Below are 12,094 nucleotides of genomic sequence, written 5' to 3' on the forward strand. Positions count from 1 at the left end.
CCATAGAGTGACTGAAATATGAGCCCTGGAAATTATACTACAGATTTTAGAACATTTTTAGTTTTTTGTCATAATTCAACTGTTATCAGTATGCAAAAATGGTTGCAAATTCTTCTGAAATGCCATGTAATATTAAAAAAAGAAATACACATATATTCCAATAAGAAATCACTAATAGAATATTAACTTCTTTATTTTTTTGAGAAGTAATGTAAGTGTAAAAGTCACACTGGATTTGGGGATTTTTTATTTGTGCTTCTAACTTGTTTTTATCAACCATGATAAAGTTTGCTATTTAGTATTTATTAATATTTTATTATATCAAATTGAAATCCATATTATTATGACTTTTCTGCTAGTATTTTCTGCTATTATGTTCATGTTTGGTCATTGTTTTCAGTCTGTTGAAATTCACTTATTATCAAAAGTAAAATGCAAATCAAAACCACAGTAGAGTTTACCTCATGCCCTGCACTGCAAATGACAAAAGAAGTTAACAAATGTTGGAAGGAAGAGGACAAAGAGAAATACTTTTTGGTAAGTGTTGGTAAGAATGAAAAATGGCAGACACACTATGGAAAACACTATGGATTTTTCTCAAAAAATGAAAACTAAAACTAGCATAAGCACTAATAACCTCCCTTATGGGTTATGTAGTACATCCCAAATATTCAAAATCAGGGTATGGAGAGATATCTGCACTCCCATGTTGACTGCAGCATTATACATAAAAACTGATGAATGGATTCAAAAAGCATACCCCCCACACACCTTTTACATGCATTCAGTAATATCATTCAGTCTATGAAAATGGAAATTTAATCATTTGCAACCACATGGATAAACTTGCAGAATACTATACAAGGCAAAATAAGCCAGTTACAGAAGTGCAAATTGAACTTACATGAAGTACCTAAAATTGTTGAACTTATAAATGCAGAAATGAGGAAGATGATGGCCAAGGCCTGATATAGGGGAATAATGAATTGTCTTCAGTGTATACAAAGTGTGTGCTAGATGAGTAACTTCTAAAGATCTGTTGCATGGCATACTACCTATAATTAACAATGCTGAATTCATACTAAAGAACTTTGTTATGAGGATGTATTTCATGTTGAGTGTTTGCCACAAAAAAAAGGGCATGAGGATACTTTCAGAGTGATGGACATGCATAAAAATGTGCATTTTATATGTCAATTATGCATCAATAAAACTGTATTATAAATAAATATGGATCAAGTGTCAAAAAACGATGAAGAGAATCAATGAAGCCTATGCAAGTTTCATAAGAAATGATTACCTATAAAACCTTGATTTCTATTTCTATTCAGAAAAGAACTTACAAACACTAAAGTTAGAGATATATTGAAAATATTAACATTAGATTTCATTTACTAGGTTTTCCTATTTCAGATAAGAAAATCAAGTTCAGAAAGTACCAGGAACATTGATTCATACACAAGAAGACCAAGAAGACTTCTTCATGGATTCTTGGTCATTTTTCTCTCCACAGAATTTGTAAAGTACCTTACAACATGCTGGATATGCTAGCTGGTTGTTTGCTGCTCTGGATCTACCTTGTCTAAATATATTATCAAAAAAATCTCTGGTCTCTTTGTAGAATACTGATTTTAGGGTATTTTTTATTTGTTCTAATTAGTTATACATGATAGTAAAACATATTTTGACATATTGTACATAGATGGAGTATAACTTCTCTTTCTTCTGGTTGTACATTATATAGTGTTATTTTGAGGTAACTGAGGAATTATTTAAACTTAAGTCTAGATGTATTCAAGTCTGAAATATCTCACACAAGAACACTTCCTTAGGTTTTGATATGTTTGAGACACAGAAGGGTAGCAAAAGCAAAATTACTGTGTGTATAATAAACACTGAATATGGAAGGATAGATGTTAAAAATGAACTTGGACTAATATGCACTTTCTTCTTTAAAACCTGAGAAAGCTTTCAAAGAGTAAAAGTTAACTTGGTATTTTTTGTTTTTGTTTTTCATAGTATATAGACTTAATCAGCAAGGAAATGCCAGGGCATCCAAGGTACAGAAGATATAGAAATATAAACGTGTTGGAAGAATGAGGATATTCATGATATAGGAAATGTCTACTCATGATCAGACAATGTTCCAATATATTTCAGAAAAGTAATGATGAAAGCAAACAACGATCCCAAAACAACATCAAAATTACAGAGGGGGTTATTAAACTATATTCTTAATTGTTGATATCATCAACATGGCAAAATATTACCCTTTTTCTATAGTTTCTCACTTACCAAATTAAATGTCAATGTTTTTAAAGCTTTGGGATCGTCTATGATCTTCTGCAAGTTAGCAGCCACTGTAAGATAAAAACATGGAGGAAGAGAGTTCAGATTAGTACTAATGACACTGGATTATCACACCAGTGATTCAGAAAATTTGACTAATGATGCAATTAATGGTAAAATAATTTCATTACAAAGTCCATTTAAATGACAAAATTACTCCCATATTTACATATCATTTCAGCAATCTTACATCTATCTGCATCTGAATTAATCACCATATATCAACTTCACATTTCATATAATAAAATTTGAAATTATCTTCTAGTGGAAAGTAGAAATGATAGTATCCCTCAGAGTCTCAACGATTTTGTTTTTCGAAACACCCATTACTGATAAATTATCAGTTAGGAGAGGGCAGTACAATACCCAAAGTGAAGGTACTGCAGAAAACTTTTCCAGCAAATGACAGGTCAGCACATTGAACTGGCCTATAAATTCACTCAATTCTGTGCACCCATTTTTATCACAGCAACAAAATGCAGTGGAAAACCTCTACTATTCAGGCATATGTTTTTGTGCTTTCAGTGATTCATCCAAACAAAGAAATGCCACAATAAAGTTGCTCACAAGAGATTTAGACTTCAACAGAAGAAAACTTTATTTCTTCTGTGTATTTTCTGATAAACAAAGCAACTTCCTGTGCATTCTGTTTAAATAAAGGTATATGGTACAATGTTGATAACAGGATTATTAGGATAAAGAGAGTATATACCTACATATAGTCATTTCTCAAACAAAGAAACATTTTTGTCCTTGAAAGAAACATAAGTAATTTTTCCTCTCTGTCCTCCATGTCAGTCCTTGTACACACAGGATCCAAATATATCCAGCACTGATCAAACCCATGGCTCCTGTCTGGGTAGTTCCCATGGCACCAGGGAACTGTGCTTCAGCATACCCAAGGTCTAGACTCACCTAGCTGTCCTCAATGTCAGGCTGAACTACATAGACTGAGGCCACACAACACACCTATAGATCCAGGCTCCTGGTACACTCCCATAATTCTGGCTCAAGTCTTGTCATAGTGGTATAAGGCTCTGGGCAAACTCAGGTCTAAGTCAACTTCTGTGGATCCAGGCTTCAGACTGAAACATGAATTTCTGGACCAACTTCTATTAACCTAGGCTCTGAGTCCATCCTCATGGACCTGGACTTCAGAACCTATGGAGATCCTGTCAACAAGTTCACCCCCTGGACCTACATTCTAGGCTTGCTGTTTGCTAACTAAATGACCAGGCAACACTGTTGAAGGACTCCAGCAACAAGGCATCTCAACCAACTACCACGACACAAGATAAAATCCTGACAGATCTTCTGCACGTGTACATATCTTTTTCAGACAATGTAAGTCTGAGAAGATTGAAATGGGTTTCTCCTTCAAATGCACAGAAATTCTATTAACGGAATAAGAAACATGAAAAATTTAAGCAGTATATCACTAAAAACACAAAAGTCTCAATGTAGTTTACTCAAAAGAAATAGAGATATGCAACCTAACAAAGAATTAAAAATAATCATTTTAAAGAAATTCAGTGAATTTCTGGAAATTACTGGAAAACAATAACAATGATAAATGATTAAAATGGAACTTTAACAAAAAAATTCCAATTTTTAAAAAACCAAATAAAATGAAGTTTGGAAATGAATATAATGAATTCAATGAAAAATACAATAGAAAAATCAATAGGAGAATTGATAAAGTAAAAAGAATTTGGGAACTCAAATGTATGTTATTTAAAAATCTATAGAGAGAGAAAGAAATATGGATAAATAGAAAAGAATAAAGCTTATAGAACCCATTGGAAAGAATTAAAAGTGAATATTTAAGTTAGAGAAGTTTGTGAAGCAGAGAAGAAAGAAAACATAGAATGCTTATTTAAAAAAATAGTGTAAGAGTAATTTTCTGAATATGGATAAAATAGCCAGGTATAGGATGGTCAAAGTTGCAAATCACATTTAATTCAAATAAGACACCAAGATATCTTAAGGAAAGTGTAAAAAGTCAAGCACAAAGGGAGAATGCTGAAATCAAGAGAAAAAAGCAAATAACACACAAGGGATTATCAATAAGACTTCTCAGCAGAGACCTCACAGGCCAGGAGAGAATAAGAAGATGAACTGAAAGAGCTGAAGTGAAAAATGTCCCAATGAAGAATAGAGGGCCAAATAAAGATGTTCTTCAGAAATAGAAAAATATATACTGTCTGAGACAGTGAAACAGAGGAAGTTCATAACTGTCAAATCTATTTCATAAAATTCTGAAGAGAGTTGTTCAGGAAAAAGAAAAGACATTAATGAGTAAAACAAAAACATATAAAGGTAAAAATTCATCAGTAAAAAGAAGGATATGGTCAAATTCAGAATATTCTAGCACTGTAATAATGCTCTGCAAATTACCTATACTTTTAGCATGAATGATAGAAAATAAAATCCTTAAAAATAGCAATAGCCCCAAGAATTTGTTCACAGATTCAATAAACTATGTACATTGTGACACTGACAATTTAATCTCTGAGAGGTGGTACTGGAACCAAATTAAAGAGTTATACATGTGATCAAAGATAATTTGAAATGAGCTTAGAAATAGCTGTTTAAGATGTGTTATGCAGGGGTTGGGGATTTAGCTCAGGGGAAGAGCACTTGCCTAGCATTCACAAGGCCCTGAGTTCAGTCTTTGGCCTTGAAAAAAAAGGTGTTATGTATTATCATGGTAACCACAAAGTAAAGTTACCACATGGTAAACATAATAGTTACAAAAAGGTAAAGAAAAAAGGAATGAAAGCATACCATCAGAGAAAATTCACTTATTTACAAAGGAAGACAGGATGAAAGAAGCAAAGGATATATAAAGCAACCAGTGAACAAAAATGGGAGTACTAAATATAACTTAATTAACTTAAAGGTAAATATAGTTCTCTAAAATCAAAGACACAGTATACCTGAATGAGGAGTTAAAATAAAAAATTTTATGCTGCATACAAGAGACTTGTTTTACATGTAAAGACACATATAACCTGTAAAGGAAGGGATATAATAAAATGTTGCCTGCCAATGGAAATCAAGAGAGAGAAGGAGTATCTTGTACTTATATCAGGTAAAATAAAACTTAAATTTAAAACAATTGTAAAATAAGACAAAAATGTCATTATATAATTATAAATGGGTTAATTCATTGAAAGGATATAACACTTGTAAATACATAGGCACCCAACATTACTGCATCTAAACATTTAAAACAGATATTAATAGTTTTGAAAGATGATACGCTGCAATGCGGTAACAGTACAGGACTTTGATCTACCACTTTCTATGAAGGACAATCACTCAGAGAGAAACATATAAGAAACTGTTGGACATAAAGTACACATTAGAATAGAACAGTTAATTTAACAGCAGTGGAATATGCATTCATTTCAAGTGCCCCTAGTACATTCTGAACTATAGATTATATGTTAGAACACAAAACAGCACTAATCAATTTAAGAAAATGGATTTTATACTGAGTATCTTTTCTGTGTAAATGATATTGAAACTAGTGTTATAAAAGCAAGAGTCTTGGTAAGGAAGTTGATTCAGTCATAAATATTCTTCCAAAGAAAGCCCAAGGTATTAGAGCCATTGCTCACCTCTACTAAACACTCTAGGAAGAAATAATTCTAATGATTGCAAACTCATTTAAATAACTGAAGAAAAGGAAATCTTTCAAAACACATTTGATGAAGCCATTATTACAATAATGCTAAAGACTATGACAAAAAAAGAAATAAAAATTAAAGTTCAGGTTCTGGGGTTGTGGTTCAGTTGTAGGGTGCTCACCTGGTACATGTGAGACACTGGGTTCAATCCTCAGCACTACATAAAAAATGAAAGATATTGTGTCCATCTACAACTAAACAATACATATAACAATTAAAGTTTAATATTCCTCCCACATAGATTAAATTTTTAACAAGATATTAGCAAACCAAATTTAACATATTAATGGAATCATTCTCCGTGATCAAGTGCGATTTTCCCCAGGGATACAAGAATGGGTCAACATAAGTATATCAACAGATGTGATATATCACACTAACAGAATGAATGACAAAGTTGTACAATCACATGTCCATAAATACAGAAAAAGCATTAAACAAAATTCAACATCATTTGTTTAGAAAACTTGATACAGTAAGTGTAAAAGAAAAGTATCTCCACACAATAAAAGCCATATATGACAAATCCATAGCAAACATCAAATTCTAAGTGGGGGGTGGATTTTTTTCTAAATAGGAAAACATAAAATATACCCACTCTCACCACTGTATTCAATTACAAGAAATCTGAATCAAGTAACTATCCAAGAGAAAAAAATAAAGGAGACCCACATAAAAAGGAAGGAAGAAGACAAACAGTACCTTGGCAGACAATATAATCTTGTATAGATAAAATACAACATTTTACCAACAAAACTGGTGGTAATATCAAATGAACTTAGTAAAGTTGTAGGATATAGAAAATCACTAGCATTTCTATACCCTAAAAAATATCAGAAAAAAAATCAAGAAAACAGCCCCACTTATAATAACACCAAAAAATCTTAATTGTAATTAGCAATAAAATTAACCAAGATGGGGGCTGGGGTTGTGGATCAGTGATAGAGCACTCACCTAGCCCATGTGAGGCCCTAGGTTCGATCCTCAGCACCACATAAAAAAGTAAATGAATAAAATAAAAGTATTGTGTCCAACTACAACTAAAAAATAAATATTAAAAAAAATTAACCAAGGTGGTGAAATGCCTGTGCACTGAAAAGTATAAAATATGTTAGAGAAAGTAATTATAAGCAGATAAAAGAAGGAAAAACATCCTGTGGTCATGAATTAGAAGAACTGGTAATACTTAAAGATCTATACTTCCCAAAGTGCTCTAAAGAATCAATGCAATTTCTGCCAAAAGTCAAATGACAAGTTTTAGAAAAACATAAAATTTAATCTTAAAATGTATATGAAACAAGAAAAGATCACAAATAGCCCAAAACAGTCTTGAACAAAAATAACAAAGCTTTAGGCATCATACTACCTGACTTCAAAAATGAACTGCAGTGATATAGTAACCAGAATATCATGGTACTGGCATAAAAAATATACAAACACAAATGGAACAGAAAACCCAGAAATACATCCAGTTATTTCTTGTCATTGATTTTCAGTAAAAGTATCAAAAACACAATGGCAAAAGAACAGTCTCTTCAATAAATGATGTTAGGACAATTAGATAGCCACATGGAGAAGAATGAATTTAGGCCTGTCTATCACAGTATATCAAAAGATTTCACGATTTTTTAGCATTTTAAATAAAATATATGAAACTACTAAAAGGAAATTAGGACAATTAGATAGCCACATGGAGAAGAATGAATTTAGGCCTGTCTATCACAGTATATCAAAAGATTTCACGATTTTTTAGCATTTTAAATAAAATATATGAAACTACTAAAAGGAAACATAGTAGAAAATTTTCATTATGTTGGTTTTGTCAATAACTTTCTGACAAGCCCTAGAACTATAAAAATAGTAGAAGAAAACGTAGGGGAAGCACTTCAGGACACTGAAATCACTAAGATATGTACACAGAAACAAACGTAAAAGTAGACAAATGAGATTACATCAAACAAAAAAGCTTCTGCTCTGGAAATAAAACCACTGACAAGATTAAAGAGAAACCCTATAGGATAGAAGAGACTATTTGAAGAATATACATCTGATAAGATTCTAATATATAAAGTGTATAAGAAAATCTAATAATTTGATTTCATGTAAACAAATTATTTAAAATATGGCAAAGAATTTGAACAGATGCTTCTCCAAAGAAAACATAAAAATGATAAGATTTTTTTCTGAAAAAAATCAATATCCCTAATCATAAAAGAAGTGGAAATCAAAACTACAAGATATCTCCTTACCCCATTAAAAAGGCTGTTATTAAAAAAGATAAAAGATAACAATTTTCAGAGAGAAAATGAAAAAAGTGAACTCTTATATGCTATCAATAGGAATATAAGTACACCATATGAAAAACACTGTGGAGACTTCTTGTAAAATTAAAAATAAAGAAGCCATATGATCATATATGATCCAGCAATACTCCATGGAATGAATCAATCAATTTATCTACCTACCGACCTAGAGCATGTATTGTGAAAAGATAATATGTATTTCCATGCTCAGTGCAGCATAATTCAAAAATACTCAAAACTTGGATGAAACCAAATTATCTACCAACTGAAGAATGAATTACAAAATAGATTTCTATTTGACTTTTTTGTTGTTGTTGTTTTTATACAAGTCTTGTCATTTGTGATGACATGGATGGATCGGGAAGCCATTTCTTATGTGAAGAAAGGCATTTACAGAAAGACATATTCACAATTGTTTTTACATATGATATCTAAAATACTGAATTCAGAAGAAGACAATGGAATGGTGTTCCCATGGCCTGGGGATTCCAAGTGGGAGGATTAGTTAGTTGTTGGTCAAAGGACACAAATTTCTAATTATTCAGGGGGAATAATTTGAAGTGGTAGGTTTTTTTCTACTACATAACTAAATGAAATGAATCAATGCCTTAGAAACTGCTGTCAGGAGATTTTCCTGGAAATTGGGCTTCTTTGTTAACTCCATGGTTCATTTGCCTCTTTTATGCAACTCATTTATTCATTGTGTTATGGTACATTTTCCTTACCAAAATATAAACCCCAGATGACAAAGAGAACTTAATTTCCTCCCACTTCTGTATTCAAAAAGACTATAACAGTATATGATATAGAACAGATACTCCTAAATGTTTGGTGTAATGAAGAATGAAGGTAGAAACCAATGAAAAGTATGTCTAGAAAAAGAAAGAACCTAAAGAGGGTAGAGATTAGCACAATTCAGGATTTTGTATCCAAAGAAGATCATACAGAAAATCTTTAAATTTTTTAAAAGTTCTTTGATCATTTCATTTGAGCCTTATCTTTTACTTTTGTAAAAAAAAAAAAAGGAATTACACTGATTTCAAAGCTCTCTTTTAGTACTATTATATCATTTCTCAATTCTTTGTTCTACCACCTTGCAGTTGTTATTCTGAATTTGGTGAAATGATTCTCCACTCAGAAAAAAAATGGCTTAAAAACACTTAAATATTTGGTAGGGCATTGCAAAAACAATTAGAAGATATTCATGTAATTAAGTGTATCCAAAACAACAGCAGTAAATACCTAGAACTTGTGTAGTCTTCCACAAATAATAGTGAATTGCAAATGTTACTGATTGAACATGAGTCAAATACACTCAAGCAGTTTTGATGCTAATCTCATAGTAAAGATTAAATTCAGTGATAGATCCCATCCATACAAAAATAGAATTGCAGGAAGGTTTTCCTAAAAGGGAAGAAATAAGAGGAATAAGATAAGTTTGCTTCTGGTTTAACAACTCATTTCATTTCCTGAAGGAGACAGAATTAAATAGCACAAGTTAATTTCATACACTCTGATTTATTTTCACACAGACTCAATTCATGAAAGAGTAGACAGGAAGAGAAAAAAAAATGGTCAGAGTAACTTATCTTTCCATTCTGCCTGAAGAATGGAGTTTTAGGAAACATGCTAGCATTTTTTTGTCATCCTTTGCATATGAAATTGTTTGGAAAAGACCTAGGAGTAGGGAAAATGCAGAAAATATTCCCTGTGAGTTTTACTGCAACACAACATTAGCACTAACCACAAATTAAGTACTGTATTTAAGTGACACAATGTCCTATTGATTCGAAAGTTGGGGGAAAGTGATATGTTACATTAGGAGATGAATTCTATATTGAAACCATTATTCATGAATTTCACTCAGACATTTAGTTTTAAATAATGTATTTCTTTAGAGTTTTTCTTTATGAGGCAAATAAAGATTTCTATGATTAACTCAATGATTTTCATTGACCTCATTTAAATAATAATGATTTAGTCAAAAAACTCTCAAATATAAAATTGAGGTACTCTCTTATTGAGGTAATATTTTTATATCTAATGAATGGAGTGGTCAATACCTTCTCTTTGGGCTCTATAAATTTGCTGATAAAAGTCAAGGTATTGGCATAAAATGAGACTATATAAAGAGTATTGGACTGGATATGCTGTTCATATGCCAAACGTAAAGTCAGGCACTTTAACACTACAATAAGATTATTTCTGTATTGGTAGGCATTTAATTAAAATCATTTATTATCTTATGAGCAATGGAAGAAAATCTGCATTATGAAATCACTAACCAAAAGAAAGCTCAAGTAAGTCTGGTAATGTAAGAGAAAATGAACCTCAAAATAAAAACTACTATATGAGATAGAAGGTACATTACCTGATGAAGAGAACCATTCCACAAATCTTAACAATCTTATATATGCATGTTCTCCCCCAAATTTTTAAAGTATTTGAACACATAAAATCATAGACTTATAAGCAATATACTTAAGCCCAACGACAGAATTGGAGATTTCAACAGCACTTGTTCAACAATTAACAGAAAATTTACACAGAAATTCAACAATTCATAGATTATGATCTTTATGAAATCATCAGAGAACTTGAACTAATTTACATTTACAGAACAAAATCCCATCACCAACAAAAAGGTCACTTCTCAAATGCACAAAGAATATTAAACTAAACCACGGATAAAACAAACATCAAAATGTATCAAAATGTATTGTTGATATCATATAATATATGTATGTGTTCAATAATAATGGGACTGGGGTAAATAGCTCAATGGTACAGCAGTCACATACTTAAAACACTGAGTCCATTCCTGGGCAACAGGTACACACACACACACACACACACACACACAAGAAACTGACAGAAAATGTATAACATCCCTAATATTTGGCAATCAAAGAGCATAAATCTAAATAATCCATGAATAAAAGATATAAATAAAATTTTTAAAAACTTACACTAGATTGAAGATGTAAGTAAAATCTATGGAGTGCTTTTATATAGTTTTGACAGGGAACATGTGTAGCATTAAATGTTTCTTTTAGAAAGAAAATAGTTCAAAAAAAAAAAATAACCTCCGCAGTCACATCGATAAAAAAAAAGAAAAAAATTCAATCTATGGCACAATATAACAAATATGAAACTTGGAATCCATAAAGTAGGTAAAAGAAAATGAATACAGAAAATTTAATACAAACCTGAATATTAAAAGAAAACATATAATAGATAAATTCCTAACCAAACTGTTTGAAGATTGGGGCAAAAATTGTCAATTATCAGGAATTAAAGAAGAGGCACCTTGAATAACTCCATATATATTAAGAGTAAAAAGATATAATACTTTGTAACTCTTGATCCCCAAATTTGACAATTTATGTAAAACAGATTAAATCCTGGAAATAGATTTTCTATTAATCATTTAAAATGAAAAGGAAACTTGAACTGTCAACCCTCCCTCCTCAGTATCCTAATAACTGGTATTACAAGTATGTGCCATCATGTATCGCCTGTGTCTAATCTGTAAATCAATTACTTATGAGTAAGCAATGTGTGAAATTATATATAAATATAAATATATATATATATATATATATATATATATATATATAGAGAGAGAGAGAGAGAGAGAGAGAGAGAGAGAATGTAATCTCATCTGTATTAATATATACGAATAAGTACACATACCTTGCTAAAACGTCCCTGTAGTGAAAGTAGAGTTTTTCCGCTTGTACTGGC

Source organism: Marmota flaviventris, chromosome 1 (genome assembly GCF_047511675.1).
Source record: "Marmota flaviventris isolate mMarFla1 chromosome 1, mMarFla1.hap1, whole genome shotgun sequence".
In the NCBI taxonomy this organism is placed as follows: domain Eukaryota; kingdom Metazoa; phylum Chordata; class Mammalia; order Rodentia; family Sciuridae; genus Marmota; species Marmota flaviventris.